This window comes from Macrosteles quadrilineatus, unplaced genomic scaffold (genome assembly GCF_028750875.1).
Source record: "Macrosteles quadrilineatus isolate MER2022 unplaced genomic scaffold, UCM_ALF_1.0 Scaffold_4__1_contigs__length_99947679, whole genome shotgun sequence".
Lineage (NCBI taxonomy): Eukaryota > Metazoa > Arthropoda > Insecta > Hemiptera > Cicadellidae > Macrosteles > Macrosteles quadrilineatus.
In genome coordinates, this window is record NW_026542597.1 from 70824423 (window position 1) to 70846214 (window position 21792).

General features: G+C 33.5%; 1 protein-coding gene across 2 annotated transcripts in view; it reads right to left on the bottom strand.

Moving 5' to 3' along the window:
- Positions 1-20284, bottom strand: part of LOC128991905 (fatty acyl-CoA reductase wat-like) — a 31978-nt gene extending 11694 nt beyond the window's left edge. Inside the window, exon 1 of one of the 2 annotated variants that reach the window (XM_054415180.1) lies at positions 20223-20284. The gene's annotated coding sequence lies outside the window, so the exon portion shown is untranslated. Of the gene's footprint in view, positions 1-4884; positions 4981-20222 lie in introns of those variants that run through there. The other variant, XM_054415181.1, reaches the window with a different exon arrangement.
- Positions 20285-21792: the final 1508 nt, after the last annotated feature.

The window sequence follows — 21792 nt, forward strand, 5'->3', positions numbered from 1 at the left end:
AAATTTACAGACTAATAATTAAACGTTACCTTAACAAATAAAATGTAAGTAAGCCAATGTGTAATAATTTGTTATGAAAGTCACAAGAACATCAATTTTAATTTTTACGGAAGAAAATATTTATTTTCCTTATTGGTAGTTTATTTCCTTACAAATTCGATTCAAAAATATTATATTCTTATTGAAAAAACTTTTTATCGCAAAATGATAATATTGGTTGTACTGCATTACTTGCTTACGCAAAAAATACCCCGGCATGTTCTTGCATAGTAAATGCTTATTTCCCTCTAAAGGTAATTATTTTCCTTGCAAATATAATTGTTTACCTTATTTTTTTTATGAACAAACTCATACATTCTAAAACGATAATGAAGATATAGTTGATGGTCACTGGTCATAACACTCATACACCAAAAACATTAACTAACAAAATAAATTTTAAAAATGTTTAAAGATCTGTGATTGTTGCACAGAAGTGCCGAAACATGAACTAATCAAACACATCAATAAGAAAAAGGGAAGGTTCATTTTTACACACAAACTCACAAAAAAAACTTTACAAAACAAACCAGTATAGTTTCTGGTCACACATAACCTAAGGTTATTCACAGATAAGTATCCCACAAAGTGCGAAATTAATGCAAATCTGATTCAGAGGTGATTGCAGGTGAAGTTGCCAAGCCGGTTGTTATGTGAGAGATAGCCATTTGCTCGACGCCCTCTGACCTAAGGACCTTGGACTTCTGGAAGGACGAGACTGGTCAGAGGACACTTGGAATAGTGGAGCTGGAATTTTAAATGCTGTCCTTGTCGTCGAGTGCATTGAGTTCAGTTGATAATGTTGCAATACGTTTTATTTTGGATATGCTCGAGGTAGCATACTTTTTTACAGATGGTAATAATGGTTTTGTCAGGAATGTACATGTAGACCTAATATACACCATTTTTAATGTTTAAAAACATATATAGTTGTGCAAAAGTAGGTATTCAGTTGAAGGTGGTTGGTAATAAATAGTTACTGTACTTTTAAAATTAAATTGTATATGTTTGAGTTTGAGTATGCACCTAAAAACATAGCACGTCTTCCATTACGTTCCTACTTGGCCTTATAAAGTTGTAGGCTTGCTTAGAAACTATCATTTTCTATTAGCTATTTCGTCATCACATGAATTTTGCCTCCGTCGTGCATTAAATGATTATAGCCCTGGTTTGAATAAAATATCATGGTTAGTACAGCAGTGCATAGTTATATATATTTAGGTAATTTTATGAATATAAAAATAAACTTTGTTACACTCTTATTCTTTAAGTTTACTTTCCATAATAAATTGTTCCTCATTTATAAGATAAACTAAACTCGTCTAATACACAAACTCCTCACTTTCCTCATTTTATTTATTCTTGAACCTCAATGTGTAACCAGCACAGTAAATAAAAACTACCCACAGCTAAATATTACTTCCTACAGCCACTTCCCATTAATCATTGAAAGACGAAAATATATGATTGGCCCAATCGGTTTTTTTTACTCAATCAAACTGAGGAAAAATGCAAACGCACTGGTATGCAAATGCACCATAGGGAAGTGTAAGTTGTGATTAAAGTGAAATAAGGAAAGTTGCATGATTTATGTTAGCTACACTTGATACACGTAACTATAGTAGTTCACCTTGATGATACTGACTACAAAGTAGAAACTTGCCCACGCTAAGTGCACTTGCACCTTGAAATGTATCTATTTAAATAGAATTACAGTTTTTTGTTGTAAATCGCCTGGATTAATGTAACGTTTTTGCGCTTTACAATGTAGTGAAGTCAAACAAGTATATTTTCAATTTCAGTTTGTTTGTATGTTGCCTGTTCGTTGAAACGGATAATTTGTTGGCATTTTAAGGGAAGATAAGATTAAGTCTACCGTTGTTTTGAAACGTGTTCAGTCTTGTTTGTTTTCTGATGTTTCAAAAGGTTTTAGGATAATTATGACTGGTCTTTGACCCTTGGTATTGAAATTAGGTTTACACACCTTATATGTTAAACCATAGATTAAGCATACTCCCTTAGGGGCATGCTTAATATTTGGTTAAATTTTGTGCATACCTACAGTATTTTCTTTATGATTCACGAAAACCCCGGTTTACGGATAACAAAGCAAGTGCGTTTTCTAAGTTGTTACGCGTAGTTAGTTGCGTATTCTAAATGTATACATTTATTGGATCGTATTAATGTACTTGATTATTCAAAATTCTTCTTAGAGCTATGCTTCAATTAGTTTCAAACTGTCTGTGCTATTTTTATGGAAGGTACTATTTTGTTTTGGCACACACTTGATAATGAAAATGTAATAAATAGCGTTTTAGGAACAATCAGTAAATGTGATAATAATCATAGAAGTGACAGAAGCCATTTACAGCTGATTGAAAGAAAAGAAATTGAATAAAATGCCATTGATTACATGTCACTCTACATTTAAAGGGTTTACGCATGTTTGTTTTTGTAGTCGACTAAAACTAGTTGTTTTACAACTGAAGACTTAAATGTCGTTGCAATTGTTTCAAAGCGAGTCTAAAGCCACTAGTTAGACTATATTTATCTTTCGATTCGCTTTAAGTTGTCAGGAAGTAGTGGATAAAGAACAGCTGTCTCGTTCATTGTAATCAGTGCCGGGTCTGTGCCAAGCGAAGTGACGCATTCAGTGTAACCACCCACTCAAGTCTCCAACGCGGCCTTCTGAAGGAGCTGAATAGGATGTACTTATTAGATTAGCCTCAAATGAGGCATCCAAATAATTTCCAGGACCACTTCATCAGCATCGGATTATCAATACTAAAATAAGAACCTCTGCAAGAGCTAAGGCTAACAAAAAAGTAGGGACTTAAAACATATTTCAATTTCTTTCTCTGTGAAAATAAAGAGGGCACCGATCTTATAATTAGTTATAAAGCAAAATATTAGGTCTGACTTCATAATTTAGTATAAGAAATCAAACTAAGGATTCATACAGACAAATTATGGCGATTAATACATACCTTTACAAGTTTTGAAAATGTTATAACATTCAAAGAATATTGAATACAAAATAGTCTTTTGCTTTGAATGCAATTCAATTCACTTTGCTTTGCTGTGTAGCAAAAGTCAAAATGGCTTGATAGGTTTTTCAGAAACTATAATAGCATCGTTTACAAGGAAATTAAAACATAAACAACCACTAAATACAGTTGAGTCATGGGATTTTATTTAAATTTTGGATTTTTCGAAAAGCAATAGATCTAATAATAATACAGGTCACTTTCACATACATTGTTTTTTTGTATTTAAGGGTAGACTAATAGTGATATTTATAGATATTTTTAGTTTTTCAACCCGGAAAATATTCCGTGTATTTAATTGACTGTTTACATCACAAGCAAAAACACACTGGTTGGATATTTAAATCATTCATAAGCAATAATTTGAAAATGCATTAATGATGTGTATTTTTTTATTTATATAGCAAAAAAAAAATGTACTCACACACACTTACTATAAACAACAGTCTCATTAGTCAAATCTGGTTTTGCCTAAGTAGGTTAAGAAGTGGTAAAATAAAAACCAGGTTAATTGGTGAAATAAAGTAAAAACGTATTGTTTTTTTTTTAATGTGATGTCACTATGGGCCTTTAAAATTGATCTAGATTATTGAGGTTAATGGATTGAGTTCCGGTCTCCAGATTGTAATCAAATGGAATGTTGATACGATTTAGATCACAAAATTTCTGTGTTAAAACTTTGTAATATGTTAATATAATACAATACTAAAAAACATAAAGCTACCTATATCCATTTTAAAAATATGTTTATTTTTGTTTTATTTCCGAGTCTTATAGCTGTTATAAAACGTAATTATACGTATATTTAAAACGTTTTACTACAAACTTTTTAAATATACTTCATACTTATTACTACGGCACAGACTATAAAAGTTGACTAAAATACAAAATACCAATACCAGGAAATTTCGAAAGAATCCAATGATATTAACATTTTGTCTGGAATAATGTGAAAGAAATTTAGCCTTGAGCTGTTCGTCTAAGCCATATTTAATGGACTTTGGAAAACAACGTATTTAATAATGTCCTTCAAACTTTCCTTGTCAATCAAAAATTTGGCTTAGTAAGTCAGAAAATTACTAGACCAAGACTTGCAGTCGGATTATCTTTGAATACAAGTGAAAGTGTTGGTAATCTTTGAGTATTTGTCTTTTAAACCTCTTAACTAGATGCTATTTTGGACGGTAGATAAATAAGATTAAGGGGTTTAATTGGCCTTTCTTTTATTTTATGAATTAAGATATTGTCTCCTTACATTATTTACCGTGAATACTTCATTTGCTGCCATCATATCACTTGTTATTTTGCTTTTGTATTGTTATAGGAAATATACCTATAATATTTTAACATACATTTTAACCATGCAAATTGTATTGATATAGCACATAAAAAACGAATATTAAATACTATACAGTTATACCCCTTGTTTCCAACTAATTATTTTAATGACTAAACATAAGTAAAATATTTTTGATCAAGATTATACAAGACGTAGTCAAACGTTACTATAAAGTACCCTACCTTAAAATTATCTTTGACTATTGACAGACCACTAAAACCAAAAGACACTGTTGTAAAATAAATATGAAAAATAAGGAGGAATGTGGTTCTTTCTATAAGGTGAGTCGTAGAAGCATTTAGTCCAGAAATCACTGAATACCGTACATACTAATTTGAGCTATATCGGTTGGTTGGGGAAGTGTAAGTAATCAACTAACTGGAAACCTCGTGTTGCATTTTTTTTGTTTACACAATAGTATATAGTACGAACTCGACATAACTAATACCTACAACTTACAGGAAGTAGATTCAGCGCTGGGTTGGTAAGTAGTCCAAAGAACGTACCTAACCTCCTTTGAGTCTGGAGGCAACAAACTACCAGTAACCCACTTGGACGATCCTTACTTGGAGAAGATCTTTCTACTGAGGTTCATCAAGTGACTTGCTACATGGGTAAATGATTGTGCCTAGAAACCGCGGGAAGGCCAATGACGCGGGAAAACTTCAATGTCATTAAATGAGGCATCGTTCATCATGTCAGGGTCAGAATTTCCCTTACAGATGTTATTTTTGGTTGCATCGAAAATAAAAATTCACCGTTTAGAGGTGGAAGTTTTCCGTAAGTGATTAGGATTTTGAGGGATCGTTGAAAGGCTGTTGGACAAATCTTTGGATGTAACTTAGCCATTAGGCGAGTAGATATTACCACCACTTTAGCTAAGAAGGATTACTTCTGACTTTTATTTTCTCTTTATAAATTGTGTTAGGTAAATAAATCAGAAGTAATTATCAAATTCTCAGTTGGATATAAAAGGCAGAGATAAGAACTTAAAATGAATAAAATTTGAGAGAAGATTCTGGTACTTAACAGCGTAATAGAGATTTTATTGCACTCTAAGGTAATTTTCTTGGACATGAGTGAGTGTAAAAAAACTGGATCTTATAAAAAACGAAAATCTAACTAAAAACGAAAACCTTACAAACAGGAGAAGATCCGAGGATTTTATGATTAACGATCATAAATCTTCATCAAAATTCATGATTGTTAAATCATGTTCTCGATCTCTAGCATAATCTTTTTTCCAGTTAATGACAAATAATATTTATAGTCTTAATGGTGGTAGCAGTTTTGATGTTAGTGAGCAAAAATTATCAAAAAATAGAAAACACCAAAAAAGGAACATAGAACGAGATAAAAGAGTTTATAGTTCAATTTAATTAAGATCAAAACTAAGTATTTTTATTATATAAGAAAAATGTGGTAACTGACAACTTAAATTTCGTCTAGGTCTACAGACTAAATCTTTTAAATTTAACTGACTCAAGATCTGCACAAACTTCCGGATTTCAAACCCATTAAAAGTCCTGAGGGTTTCAAATAAAGTAAACAGGAAATTCTAGTTCTCCATTTCCAGGGAATGTATCTCATAGATCAAATAAATATTGTAACCCTAATAGCTTCCGTATTCTCTACAGAAGAAAGCACATCAACTTAATATATCAAAGAACTACAAAATGTTAAACTGTAAACACCAATCAAATTTCTGAAAGGGTTCCTTATAGTGATGTTAACAAGAAATTCTCTTTCTCTAGAAGAAAACAACTCATCTCACACTTAAGAAATATTTGAACTTTAACTTCCGTTTTGTTTCTAGACGTAAACATATCAATATAATCTCAAGATCTAAACGATGTTAAGCACGCTTGTCTGCGGTTGAACTCCATCGCCCAAGGTTTCCAACGCGACGACAACAACAACAACAACAACTACCTGAGTTATCCGCTACAAGTTGTTGTTGGCGACCAGCGGTCTACAGCGGCGGATGATGCAACTGGAACCAATTGGTGAAGAAATTGATGTTGTAATGTGCGTGAGGCGGACTGAACAAGGATAATGGAAGTATCGACTCCGACACATGTTGAGGTCTTGGAATGTAGAGGTCTTAGGGACAAGAAGCGGTAAAACACTACAATGTTAAATAGAGTGTGTCGTTAGCCTAGATTTCTGCGATGGGTTCGAAAACCGGCTTATTCACAAAGATTTCGACGGTTTGGACGGAACTAACTAAAAAGAATACCTATTTGATTATTTTACACAAAACAACTGATATTACCAAGGAATAAATTACAAAAATATAAAATTCAATTTACATGAGTAAAAATTAGTTAAAAACTAGTTTGGATGTGCAAATAATTTCTTCTAAAATAAGAAAAAGTTAGCGAAGAATATTTAAGGATATTTTAACATGGGGTGAGCTTGATCCCAATTTGATAAGCTATTTGATAAAATTATTGACCGTTTGATTTTTTTTTTGCGAAGGGGCCTAACTCGTCTTGCAGCTTCCCTGGTGTATCGGATACGTGCTAATCTAATCTTAGTATGTTCAAGCACAATAACGCGTTTAGTTTATTCTGTTTTCTTGTCTAGAAATCCTGGAGGTCCTTATGGATTAAATTTACCCCTATTTTTAGAGTGAATCTAAAAACAATGCTATTTAGATAACAGAGGGTGAGCAACCGGGGACAAATATAATATTGTGTATGGTTAATCAAATGTTTGGCACCTTCACTTGTATTTGCTCATTTCTAATAATTCATGTAAAGCTTCTTGGTCGACGTAAAAGTAGGATCCATAATCTTGTAAAATCCTATTAAGTTTGTTAAGAGCATCTAACTTTAAACTCACTCAAGTAAAAGTAGGTCAATGTTTCCACAGAAGTTTGTTTACATTTCAAACTACTCAGGAACAAAACCGTCCTTGGATTGAACGGTTGAGTGGATTGAGTAATTAAAGAGAGCAAAACTCGCGCTGCAAAGACAATTTGGTTTCGTGTTCAAAGTAGTGACGTCAGAGTAAATTCTATCACGCAACTAGTTGATGTCATTAGTAAGTTTCTAGTTGCCCAAACATAGCAACTTAAACAACAGGGAGTATTGTTATCTTATTGTAAATCTGAAGACTGTTTTGATGTTGTTCGTGTCCGGGTAGGCTACACCTAGAGGGCTAGTTTATAAACTATATAGCTTATATAGTTAGCAAATGTATAAAGTAAGTATGTATATTGTAAGTATTGACGTTTAACCAAAAAGTAGGGAAAACGGAGCCAAATATTCATAAAATGGAAGAAAGTTCTGTTACGAACAAACTCAAACGTAACGAAAAATTAAACACAAAAAACCCATTCTCTTGATGTTGCAATTGGATGAAAAGTCAACTTGCGGATTCCAAAGGCAATGTTTTTAATCTACGGTGATGTACAGGTCAATAATGTTACCGTTGTGTCACTTAATCTTACTATGTAATTAAGGTAACTCTCGGTTAATATGTAACAGTTGTAATAATTTAGTTGCCTTATATTTGTTGCTCAGTAAACAAATTAACTATCAACAAAGACAATAAATGTTTATTTGTTTAATTATGTTAAATTGCATACCAATTTTATCGCATCACATTACATATGAAAAGGGTTACTCCTGGAGATTTTATAAGCTTCCACGAGGATTGTACCGAAACAAAAATGCAGCAGGGTTCAACCATTCCAGGAGGTCATGGCCGCACTCGGTCACGGTTAATCTAGGATGCGGTTGTGGCTCCTGGGATAGCGGCTCCTTCACTCCTTCATTTCTTCTTCTCCTTCAATCACGTGACTGTAATTTATTTTGCATCAGAAACTCGTTGGCATATGTGAGTTTTCCGAAACTCCTTGTTCATTTTTTTTACTTTTCGCCGATTGCGTTTTAGTTTTAAATTATTGTTTGCTGTATCAGATATGTGAATGTGATTTGATTTCGTTTGACAACAGTAGATTAGGATATGCGAAAAATATATTTATTCTTTGAAAAAAAAAATGATGTATGTTTTTCGAATTATTGATTTTGTAATTTGTACTGTATATTTGTGTGTTAGGGCCACTGTGAATAACAGAACTATAAATTTAGTTAGTTTCTTATTTGCCTATACCTAACAATATCTAGGTCGCTGGATTGTGTGTTCACCTGGTAATGCGGAGCTTGCCGGTTCGTTTCCGAGAAAAGTTTTAAGATTCGAACCTTACTCAGCTGTTGAAAATTAGGCATGTAATAAACAATCCTGGCTGAGGAACCAGCTGATCTTAGTCTGTAACAAAGCTGTCATCTCATTCATACAACACTCATCCTTCACTTCCCCTTAAAAATGCCCACCCAGGTGTCAGCGTCTAAACCTATCTCTATAGTGATCTCAATATGAAGGTTGGTGGACTGTTCATAGAGCTAACAAGTAATGATTATTTTACCATAGTCGGATAATATTGGCATCTAAAAAATAGATTAATTAACGTAGAGCAGTAAATAATACGTACTACAGTCCGATCACAAAATGTAAGTGATTTGAGGGGAAACTATTCCATCCCCTCCTACTCATCCCAACTATGAAACAACAGCTGACAGCATCAGCTGATATAAATGTTAACCTAAAAAGAGGGATGGTGAAACCTCCCCCTAAATTTTCTGAACGGACTTTAGTACTAAAATACTAGACATAAATGAAGGGTTTATCAAACACACTTCTTTTGATTGTCATCCCAAAAAGTCTTATTCTGTTTACTGCGACGGGGACGCAAGGTTTAAAGGTAAATGTGTATGTAAATTCTTCATCTTTGTCTTGTTATAAAAAAAAAAAAAAAACTTTATAACAAGACAAAGATGAAGAATTTACATACACATTTACCTTTAAACCTTGTCTCGAAAAAGCCAATACCGTTATGTTCAATTAAATAATATACTTCGGTACTGTGCAAGTTTACCAACTTTAAAATATTTTCATACAACTATCTGGATATCATCTCAAGAAAGTCTGCTTCCGCTAATCCACTAACTAGTTAAACTCTTTGACAACACTGTTGCTTACATTGTAAGATCATTATCCACATTTGGAGATACAAGTAGCAAACAATGGTAGCGACTTGTCCACTCCCAGCTGTTTATGGATCAGCTGTGAAGGTCAAGTTTACAGCTGATTCAGGAAGAGCTGTCTGGGTGTGCAAGGACAACTGGACGAGTTTTGCCCTCAACATGTTTCGTTCTCAATCTATATCGCGGTATCATTGACATTAGCGATTATGTAGGCATTATGTAAAATACCGTCTAGATGTGATGTAATTTACTAAATGATGTCTTATTTACCATGCGTTTTCAGTTGATTAGACATTGATATATTATTACAGTAACTTTTTGTGAAATTGTTTTTTCTACTGTTTTAGATCATGCTAAATGCATTTTTATGCATTTAGCATGATCTAAGGTTGTTGTTTTTTTCCTTTTTTGTGCATAATGTTTATCTTAGATCTGTAAATTTATGAATATGAGTCATTACAGTAAACATAGCTTTAAGCTTTTGAATTAAAGTGTTTTAAACATAATTTTAAGCATTTTCGTTTTTAGGTTAATTGTAATACTTTAAAATGCGATTTTAGCTTTTTTTACGATACGCGAACAAATTTGGATTTTGAAAGTTAACAATAAAATAACAAGTACTAGCCAGTGGCAGTTCCGCGGGGGGGGGGGTTCTATAGGGGCTAAACCCCCTTCATGGACACTGGATATATAAATGTAAAAATATATTTTGATTTAAACATCCAACGGATGCTTTTAGACACAGTTCTAGACGTTGAAAATGGCTTTAAAAAGTCACCGAATGGCTTTCAAAATAGCAAAATCCGGAAGAGGACCCCAAAACCTCTCTTCTGGTTTTGAACACCCCCGTTGACAAGGTTCTAGAACGGACACTGAAACTAGCTGTATTTAGTTCTTACCTAAAAATATTATGGCTACAACAGTAATTTGTAAATGTAACATATTTCATGGTAGTGTTATCCATATTCAACGCTTAAACAGACAGCCCTCAAATACTCTTACACAAGTACACTGCTATATCAATGTATTCAGTACGAGTGGCAAAACTAATAGCCACTTTGTATGTTCTGTCATTCATTTGACTATTTCTAATCTCGAATACAAATCAACAACAACTATGTTAGTTACCGCATAACAACACTACAAGGACACAAACACTAATCAGTCATATTCTGGTATTTGCCGCATTGCCCCGCAATAACCTTCAAGTCTGTTCTTCTGGAAACTTTCGCCCTAAAAACCTACTCTGTATTCATAATGGAAGGGTTGCAATTAACTAACTTGTCTTGAGTAATTTAATTGGCAGTTTTTGTACAAATCGTTGATTTATTTATTATTTGGTAAGAAACTAAGTGCTGAACAAAGTATGAATTATTTCAGTGATAAAAACCAATAAACAATTATTATTAATGTTAATAAGTGTTTTATATACTACATCATAGATCTTCCATTCTTTGTTTGCAAAATATGTATGTATGAAATTTATAGTTTTGTGCAAATTAAAAATAGTTTCGTATTTTAATTTGTCGTCTTTAGATGGATAGTTTTAAGGTGTATCAGAGCCCTTGAAACGCGAAGGCCTACATATTTATCTCTTGTTATTTCCCAAGGTTTAACATTTTTCCAACCTGACACATTTATTTGTTTGTGAACTATTTATTGTCTACTGTTACTATTAATACTGTTCAATGAAATGGCGACCATACAAAGTAGGTATTTTAAGCCATACTGCAAACAAAGAGTTAAGAAGTGTTATACAAATTGAGTTCAAATGAGAGAAACTAGTAAACCCAAAATACAAGAACAAAGTTACAATTTTACAAATAATATTTGGGCATATTAAAGATGGTAAAACAACATGAATAAAAAGTATAAGCAAAAACTCTCATCTTTTCATTCGCAAGACAGAAACATGTCTTTAAACTGCCTTCAGCTGATCCATAAGGCTGATTAATTTACCTAATACCACGATTACTAGAATCGTGCCTAATACCATAAAAAGTTAAAAAGATACGAAATATAAGTCTCTGAAAACAATTATAGTTCGTTGACTATCTAAAACCAACCAAAAAAACTCTAAACTATAAAATATGTTTGGCTATGTGTTGAATAAATTAACGTTGACATTTAGAACGACGAAGGTAGTAATTGTTCATGACTATCATAGATTGTCACGAGTGCAGAGGTCAAATTGGATGTCCAATCAAATCCGTTGTTTCTGAGTTCTTTAACCTCCCAAAGCTGGCACCTATCTCGGGACCAATTCAGAAAAAAATCAATATCACAACAAACATTTTAGCTGATCATGAATTATATTTATACCAACTAGCGTATGGAACAGTTAATCTCCCAAAGCTGGTTTTCATTTGTCTGAAAATAATTTTTCTGTAAAAAGTACAATTTAAAATACATTTGGTACTATTATGAATCACTATGTGTACTATCGAATTTTTGGTTCCGCAATTCTAGCTATACTATATCTTTTTCACCACACTATGATATTTTTGGCTGTATTACATACGTTAATTGGTGGCTGAAAGTTACGTTTTGCTGGCCATGCCAGCTGTCATCGTAATTTGGGGACCGAGCAGGTTTTTACATCCCGGGGCTGCAAAATCAGCTGTTCGCTTGCATATTAATTACACAAACAGTATCCATAGCATTGAAATAGAATCGTTTTATTTTCACCGTTGCCTAGCAATTGTTTACTTTATTTTTGCTGATTCCTGAAATACTTCTTCACATAACCTTAAAGTTGCGTTGACTATCAGTTTTCATTATTATTATTGTGAATAGTAGTAGTGCGGTGAAAAATAGTGTTCGTACCGCGGACCGAAAATGGTTTTCGGCCCTAGGTACGAAATATACTATTGTGTTCATTAATCTCTTCAAGAAGTGTTATATCTATCCTCGAAACAATTAGCAAAAATGGTCAATGTAACAAACCCAATCAGATCTCATAAATTGTTGTTTTACTTTATTTTTCAAAAACCTAGCACCTGAGTTCCTTAATCTCTCAAAGCTGCGTCACACCTACCATTGGAGCAACTCACGAAACATTTTTACCATCACAAAAACAGATTCGCAGATGAATAATTACCAATTATTCATTGATTCATTGATTCATAGTTCACCACCGGTGACTATATTCAATGATTTATAAAGACAATGTTTATAAGTGGCGTCTGAGTTTATTTTAAACCTACACATTTTTAACCCCTATCTTCGAACCAATACACAAAAACTGATAACTGACCTTCCTTTGTGATACAGATGGTGTATTCCAGTTGGTTGGAGAGCTTGATCCAAAGCCTCGTCCGTCACTAGAACTACTAATCTTTAAGCCAAGTGACAGAGCCAATCCACAATCATAACAACCTATTAGTCAAACATCATAAGCTCCAGAACCTTCTTTCGCAAACACAGGAAACGGCCTCTTCCAATGTATGACGACATCGTCAAACCCGAAAATAGTTCATAACCTCTGGCAATGCAGGCGATAATGACTAATTAATTTGCAGGGTTGTTGCAAGTGTGTAAATTTGTGTAGTTTTAAATTACTGAATTAATGATTTGTCTAACTACTCTTCAGAGGTTGTGATTAGGTGTTGCTTAAGGCTAGAGTAATGAGTACCTTAATAATTAAGGTATACAATATTACCAATTATCCTAATCTAGCAATAGTATTACAAGCGTCTAAATATTTAATCACACAAAGAAAATCCTATGGAAATATGGTTTGCGAAGGGGTTTAATTATTTTAGTAAGGCTTGATTCGTACAAGAACCTGCGGTAGACCAGAATCAATTATATACATATGATTTCGGTTTATAGCTGTGATTCTAGATGCGTTTGTAAAAATTAATTATTAATTAAAAAAAGGAAGCTTCCTTAGCATTACATTTATTTTCAGCATGGCTTCAATGGGGGCATTCTAATTTGAATATGAGAGAAGGTGGAGTGAGATACCCTGAGTAACTTTGCTAATCACGAAGATCCGCGTTTTCTTAGCCAGGAACATTTTTAAGACACAGCTATTCCAACCCTATTAGCCCCTCCCCCCTACCCTATTACCCTATTTATTCCCTCCTGATTTCCCGAATTACCACCATATCCCATCATCATCATTAACCTAAGTCCCCCCATTTCACCATATCTTCAATGTCCCCCGGCTACAACTGACTTTTTCTCAGGTTTTATACCTTCTGATTCCGGATTTTAGCAATATAACCTCTCAGCTACCCAGCTATCGTTGCTGACCAAATAAAATAATCAAGACTACCTTAACTGAATCACATCGAATCTTGTTTTTAGGAGCTCTACTTCCATTGTTACAGAATCTACACTCTGAAGAAATCAGCTGATAGTTCTCAGATTTTGAAACCTCTAGGATTGTTGTGTTGGTCCCAATATTCTCTGACGAAAGACATAGAAGATGAGATCACGTGTTCAAATCCACCAGTCCAAGTCCGGAAGTTAAGTAGACCAGGAGAGCTAGGAATCTGTCCCGTCATTGTTTGTAGAGCAACGTCACCCAACCTCCGAGCTATCAGGACATGACGAGAGGCTGTATCTATTAGTCAAAGAGACAGGTGGAACTTGTGCATAATTTTACAGTGCGTCATAGGCCTGTATGAGAAAATTACCATATAACATGTGTAAAGTGAAAGGCAGGTGATTCATAATTATTTCATAAAAATCATTTCATAAAATTTCATAAAATCATATGATCATCATATGATTTTAGGAAATTAACAATTATCAGGAAAAAAACATAATACTTTTAACAATTAAATGATTAGATTAGAAGACATGTTAGCATAGCCTATCCAACACACTAAGGGAGTATGTTTTATCTACGATGTTAGTTGTGAGCGTTGCGTTACGAATTTAATGTTTTCGGGTGTACAATTTCCAGAATGGAAACTGCTGTAAGGTTAAATGAAAGGCAAGGGGACAAAATAACAGAATATCTGTAATTAAACGTTGTTTTGCTCTTGTATTCCTAGCATCCCCAGTAGCATTTGTTCTCGCTGTTTGTTTGTCCTGTATGTGTTTTGTTGAGGTGCAAAACATTATATTGTTTGTGTACTTGAGATCTGAAGCAGATAAATACGTTCCAGGACATATTAAGTGGCTATTAAATGCACTAAATTACTCTATGGTAAATTTGATTGTGATTCACTGCTAATCCATTTGGATAAGTTTTCTCATTTAATGTACGTTTATAAGAGTTTTTAATGTTTTTGTAAAAGAATGGCATGGTTGGCATGATCGCTGACCTTGTCACAGCATCTAACGTCAACCTTCTTTTAGATAACATCAATAATTGTTGGACCGAAAAATATAATTTGGGTCAAGAATCAACCTATTTTGGATTGAACAAGAGAATCCTTCAGATTTGAAGGCAAGTACTATAACAACTCGGCTACCTATCCATAAAAAAATAGTATTTAGTATTCAAACTACAGATTTAAAATTCATTTGTATCAACGTAGTGGCAACAAATAAAATACATTGTTTATATAGTGAAGATCAAAAGATTATTTGAATTTAGAAGTAATTTATTCACTATTTAACGTTTAAAAAATAGTATGCAATAATGTGTCAACCAGTGTCAAGAATGTTACAGTCCTTCTGTAATCCAGCCAGGAGGCCTCGAATTGTGGATATTTATATGCATGATCTGTGGATGCGATACTCCCTGGTGTAGATTAACGTCCGCACTAGTGAGTACTACGACTATCTGCAGTGCTAGCGTGATAATTAGACCAATTCATTAATTATAAGGCAAAATTTTGTTCGGATTCCACTATAAACTGTAGGTCCCTAGTTGTCATTGGCTGTATGACTATTAATTAACAGCTATGTCTAAGGAATATGTCGGCCTTAGCCACTAACAAGACTACAAGATCGCGCTACTCATCCTACACTCATGTACATTCATACTTAGCTTAAAATACCTACCTTCGTACGGTAGCCGTTGCAGTTTTAAGTATCTAAAGCGTGAACTTAACCATTTAAATAATTGATAAATCAATAAAAATATTTAAATTCTCTTTGGAAGCAAACAAGGAATAATAATCTTATTGCTTAAACAAGACGTATTTTAGTACTACATTGATATCCCCGTGCTTATAAGCAGCATCTTAGTTGCCAAAGAGTAGGCCTACCTCTAGACTACCGTTCTGTTGCATAACATAAGCGTCATTGGCTCGAATAATAAATTGAATCAGGGACAAAGTATTGCAGAGGTCCGTTACTGTGATGAAATGATGCCTATTGTAGTAATTGATGCCTGCAGTGGTGAGTCAATGACTTATGATTGTAATTAAAACGTACTCTGGTAGGTGCAGTTCAATTATTTAATTTATGGCAATTTCTTTTACTCGTGCTTCGCAAAGTCCCCCCCTTTGAAAGGAACGGTTAAAAGAAATGAAAGAAATTATTTGGGCTTAAAATCTATTGGTAATAATTAATTATACTACCATCATTGACTACAAAAAGGAATTCGTGTACGTATAAATGTGACGTAAAGTCATTCAATATGTGCTACTGTGATTCGATTAGTGTATTAAAAATGCAACTTTTTGTCATTATATTCTTGGTTTATAGCTGTTAATGTTCTAGCCTATTTTATCTATCATTATTTATTTCTGTTGCCATGGATATTTAAAAAATATTCATTTAAACTTTACAAGCAGTTATTTCAACTGCTAACTTTGTTCAAGGAATTGACTAAATATGTACCTGGTATAAACTAGCGAAGTTTTAATTTTCTCAACGTGCTCAACATGTAAGAGACGGATTAGGAAGATATGAAATAGAAGACATGACAAACTCTTTGGAGGACAGGAAGTTCGTGTTTCGGATTCCATGTCTTCTATTCCATATCTTCCTACTCCATGTCTTAAATTCCACATCTTCCTAAAAAAATCTGCTTGGAAGACAGAATCTGTAAAAGTTAAGATGCGCCTTGAATTGTATAACAAAAATCAAGTATATTTTTCAATATAGTATTGGAGTTTGATTATTAGTTAATCAAAAAACATTTACAACTTGAAATGACATTTTAATTTAGTAAAATTATACATGTACGAGATTTTTATTAAATATATTAAATTGCACAGATAAAAATTGAAAATATGGTTGAATTAGATTTTAAAATAGGCTAAGTTTGGATAATACATAATAATAATAATAATAATGGAAAATTACTACAGTACCACTGAATTAACAAAAGGCGAGGAGTTTTTGTTCGGCATTCATATCCAAACTGGATTTAACTTGTGAGTGTGCGATTCTTTTATTTAAGACTGTTGATGGCATGCAAAACTCATTAACCTAAACCTAATTATTTCTGACAACTAGTTAAAAGACAAACGAACACAGGCTATAATCAACGACAAAAATCCCACTTAATTTCCCCTAGCTTATTGTTCTCCAAACTTCGACAAAGACACGGTAGAACTACGATTTTACAGTCTCGTAAACAATACACCCAAACCTAGCAATTTTGTAATGATAACCCTGAAGTTGTTTGTAAATGCTGAAAAATGGGTAATCCTATAGTGGGATATCGTGTGGATGATATCATGAGAAGACGAAGTGGGAGTGCTCCGCCTCCTTAATGACCTCGACCTCCCGACATTGGGAGTCTCCCGAGTACGGATGGGAGGACATGAAGGCTCGTCCAAGGTTCGGATCTTGCTGGAGCCAAACATTTTAAAGTGTGAAATGTGAAACAATTTGTGTAAGAGATGACGACCAGGGAGTCATTTTAGTGCAGCCTATACATAATTGGGAGCAAACTGGTAGTGGAACACAGACTTCAGTCCACGAGGTTTTGGGTTCAATTTCCGCTAATCACCAATGTATTTTATCAATAAGATTATGCTACGATCCTAAAGGGGTGGGGGGGGGGTTTCTTAGAGAAATTAATGTGAAACAGTACTGTGCTAAAGTCTAGCGTTCTAAGACGTGTAAGGTAAACATAAACAGTGTATACCGGATACATTTCTTCCCAGTTCAATGTTATGAGCTGCCGCGTTAAGTTAAATCTTTAAGTTTTGGAATATTGAAGTACAGTAGAACTCCAATTATCCGAATCGCTTATTTCAACAATTTAAAAAACGTAAAGCTACAGTAATAAGTTTTGCAAAATATCAAAGAATTTTTATTAAACACATTTAGCCAATTTTGGACTTTGATGGAACACTATTGACTTAATAACATGTATAGAACACTTGTACTATGAACACTGTAAACTGTAAAAATGTTCTGATTTAAATTATTATTAATTAAAAGTTCACTTAGTACCGAAAATGAGGATTTTTCTTTAAAATTCCCGGAATTCTGGTAAAACTCCGATTATCCGAATTTTTGATTATCCGAACGGGGTCTGGTCCCTGTTGATTCGGATAATCGGAGTTCTACTGACATCCCACCTAAATGGGTCTGATGTAGCTAACGACTATTCAAATAGGACTTACCTAGTTGAATGCTTGAAGTGCTTGAAACTATTTTTTTCTCATAGATTTGATACTGTGATAGTTTATGTGGCGTAACTGATGTTAAGTTCACAAAACATAAACATGGCGTGGTTAAAAATATGGAGAATTAGACAAAAGTCAGTAATTGACACTAGTGTTAACGGTTGAATTTACATTCATTTTCATTTTGAACTGGTGACAAATTTAATATGGGATTGTAATGTCTATGAGTCAAAGTTTGATTGTACGGTAGCTAACGCAGTTTAGCATTAAAAGTCAAGTGCAAGAAAACCCTTTGTGCAAGAGCTTTCATTGGATGTGATTACTACTACATGACCACTTGGCAGAGCTGGCGCAGTTGTGATACATAAATGCATCACAAAAATAGTATATTCAAACAAGTAAAAATCTAAAAATTTTTTACGATACGAAGTTTTTATGTGTGCATAAAAAACACAGAAGTTCCTTTCTAAACGGGATGTGACCACAGGTTTGAAAAAGCTTTGTGATACAATTCAGCCAAGATGAACAAATGAGAAGTAAAGTAGCTGTTCGTCATAATAGACGAAGAAAATGTTTATTTCAGTAAAGTTAAGTTAAAAGATGAAGCTATAAAAGTACATATTGCAAATTGAAACAATGCAAATACATATGACGCAATTACGTATTTAGGTTTTGTCAAAAATACCAGCACGACTTGTCCTCCAAAATGCAAGTTTTTGCTCTTATTTTGTAACATCCTGTACAGAACAAAAACTCTCTCCTTTTATCTCTTGGTGACTTTATGGACATGCCAGGTTTGATTTAACACGACTAGAAACCAAACCGTAGCAGGCCATTCAAAATGTACTGACCGAAATTTTAAAGGGGTCAATGTAAGATGTATACAATTTTTTTGTGTATATGAATAAATGATTATTATTTATAACTAGCTGGCCCGACAGACGTCGTCCTGTCCTATTGTGGTTTTATGTCACATGCTCGTACATTTTCAAGATGAGCTCGTTCGCATGGCTTAATCACGTCCTGGTTGAAGTTCGTTCGCTACGCTCACTCACCTTTTGGTTGCAAATTAGCTGTTCTCATAATTTAAAAAAAATATAGTGCTGCACCCTGTTGGTAAACCTATTAACTTTTTAATGCTATTGAACATCACAGAATCAGATAGTTTAGTTGAACCAGCTGTTAAGATTCTTTAATTCCATTTAAATATGAGTACTCATAAGGTTAACATGGGAAACTCCAGAGCCACTGGGGTGGAGCCCTTTTGACGGATCTGCACCAAACTTCACACAAACCATCCTTGAATAGCGCTTAATAATGCCTGAAAGTTTCATTACAACCTGTCGAGCGGTTTTGGAGTCCATAAAGGACAAACATACAAACAAACATACATTGGATTTTATATATATAGATTTTTGACAGTTTCAATCTGGTGTGCCTTTGTACCAATTTGTTATACTAATTCATAAATACAAACGATGAATTTCCTGTGCTACTATCATATTAATAAAATACGATAATAGGCATACAGAAACTTAACTTTTCTAAGTCAAAATCCAAACTTAGACTGTAAAATATTCAAAAATATTTTGCATAATAGCACCGCAATATTGTATACTCTTTATTAGGTGATAATGGAATTCGTACAGAGAAACGCCATGGGTTTGAAAATCCCCTAATCGTAGGTTGAATACGAATAATATTTAAGAAAAACAATAAATGAGTCGTCAAAATAACAGGTATAACGAGTCTAACTAAGATTGTATATGTTTTGTCAACGTTTCAAAAACAAATTATCTAGCTCTAAGTGTGTTTTAATAATTATGAAATAAACTTGTCGTTGAAGAGTACGATTGCAATAATTAAACAATAGGTAGATGTACATTTAAAATAACCATTATATCACATAATAAGTTTAAGGACGATATTTTGTATTTTTTTATTAATGTAATAATCGTCTGCCGCTTCTCCGCTTCTGATAAAAATAAACTAACATTTTATAATATTTAGTCCAAAAGGTCCGCCAGTTTTCACTCAAAAGAGACTTACGAATTTTATCATATCAATTATTATTTTATATAGAAAATTCTTTTTAGTATTTATATAAATTAAATGCCTTGTACATACTTTAAATTTTAGTTAATTCAGTAAGTGATAAATAATACTAAATCCAATATGATTTCTGTATATTACATAGGTAAAAATATTTTTATCTACTAATCTCCCAAGTGTGGTCCATTGTACTTACTAGAGGCTGCAAACTACTCCTCACCGCACTCCTCGACGACCGACGCACCACAGACTGGCGAAGGAACGGTCCAAAGCCTACAAGGAGAACGAGTAGGGGGGCGTCACGGGACGGGGGCATGCTACACCATAGAACACCATACCGCACCATAGCATTGATTACAATATGATATACTAGAGGTCACCCGTGGTCGAAAACCCGACCAAAAATATGTATTGTAAAAATTTCCTATTTTCACGCTGTAAATAAAACATGCGATTGGAATTTCTTCGATTTGTTTTGCTTTTCTGCTTATACTTCGTTTTGTTTAGTCACCTGTATGACAACCCATAAGCCCCGTGTTAATAATAATTTTAAATGCGGTTTTTTGCTTATTTTTGAGCCTGTTTAAATTTTTAAAGGGATTCTGTACATCAACAGGCAAATATCTTTCTAAAAGTATGCGTATATTTTCCCTGCGATGCACACGAGCTGAGAAAAAAGGTTTTCAAGAAACATGCTTGCCTATTAATATATAGGATAGTCAATGACCAAAGACGGGTACAAGCAATTTCATACCATAGAATGCTGCCCTATAGAACACCATACCGCACACCATAGACTGGTAAACCATTACACAATATGGTATCAATCTTGATTCTGAACAGTGTTTACGTTCTTTGTTTGAAGTTCATTGTTGGTAATGGTGAGTTAATGTTGTTCAAAGGTTTATTGCGGACATTTTCCATCACGAATGTAAAAAAAACATTGGTCTCATTGGTGGAGTCATTGCGAACGGTGTTATTAGTGTTCCATTGTGTGAGTTTTTTACGTTAAACCTTTTATAGATTATAGTGTTTTGTGATTTGTTATTATTTGCATGTTGTATCATGACTTGACTGCTATACAGTGCATATTTTTTTACTAATACCCTCTGTAGTGTATTCCAACTTAGGTTGGGCGTTTGTGTATTGTTAGTTGTAATGTGTTAGTTAAGTTTTTTTTCACCCGAGGACGGGATCAGATTCCAGATCCCGAAACGTTGTGTATTGTTTTTTACATTCCTGATGGAAAATGTCCGCAATAAACCTTTGAACAACAGTGTTTACGTGTTGCACTAATGTAAATAAATCGTGCTTGATTGAAGTTTAACATATTAACAAAGATAAATGAGTTAAATTCACCCATTATGATCAGGTTTATTTATTACTAACACTTATTAGTAAATTAAATTTTGTTTATTTAAAGTAATGTGCTATATAGCGATAAGGCGTTTAACTGAGTACTAAGTCCAAGCTTCGGTTTCTTATTTTACCAGTAACCAAGGGTAGGTAGGCCTACTTTTTTGCCTGATGTAGGTTTAATTTTGCTAAACAATGATTCAAGGTAGGGACAAGCAGTTGTTTAAATACATATTCTATTTTCTCGCTATGATTGTATAAATAGTCAAATAACCTAGAAATTTATACAAGTCGTGAACACTATCAAACGTTATTAGAAATTAATCCTTAAAATTGTCTACCGTTAATCCAAAAGGATATTATAAGAGTATACTATTACTATTACTGCATTTCCAGTGTCCATCAACCAT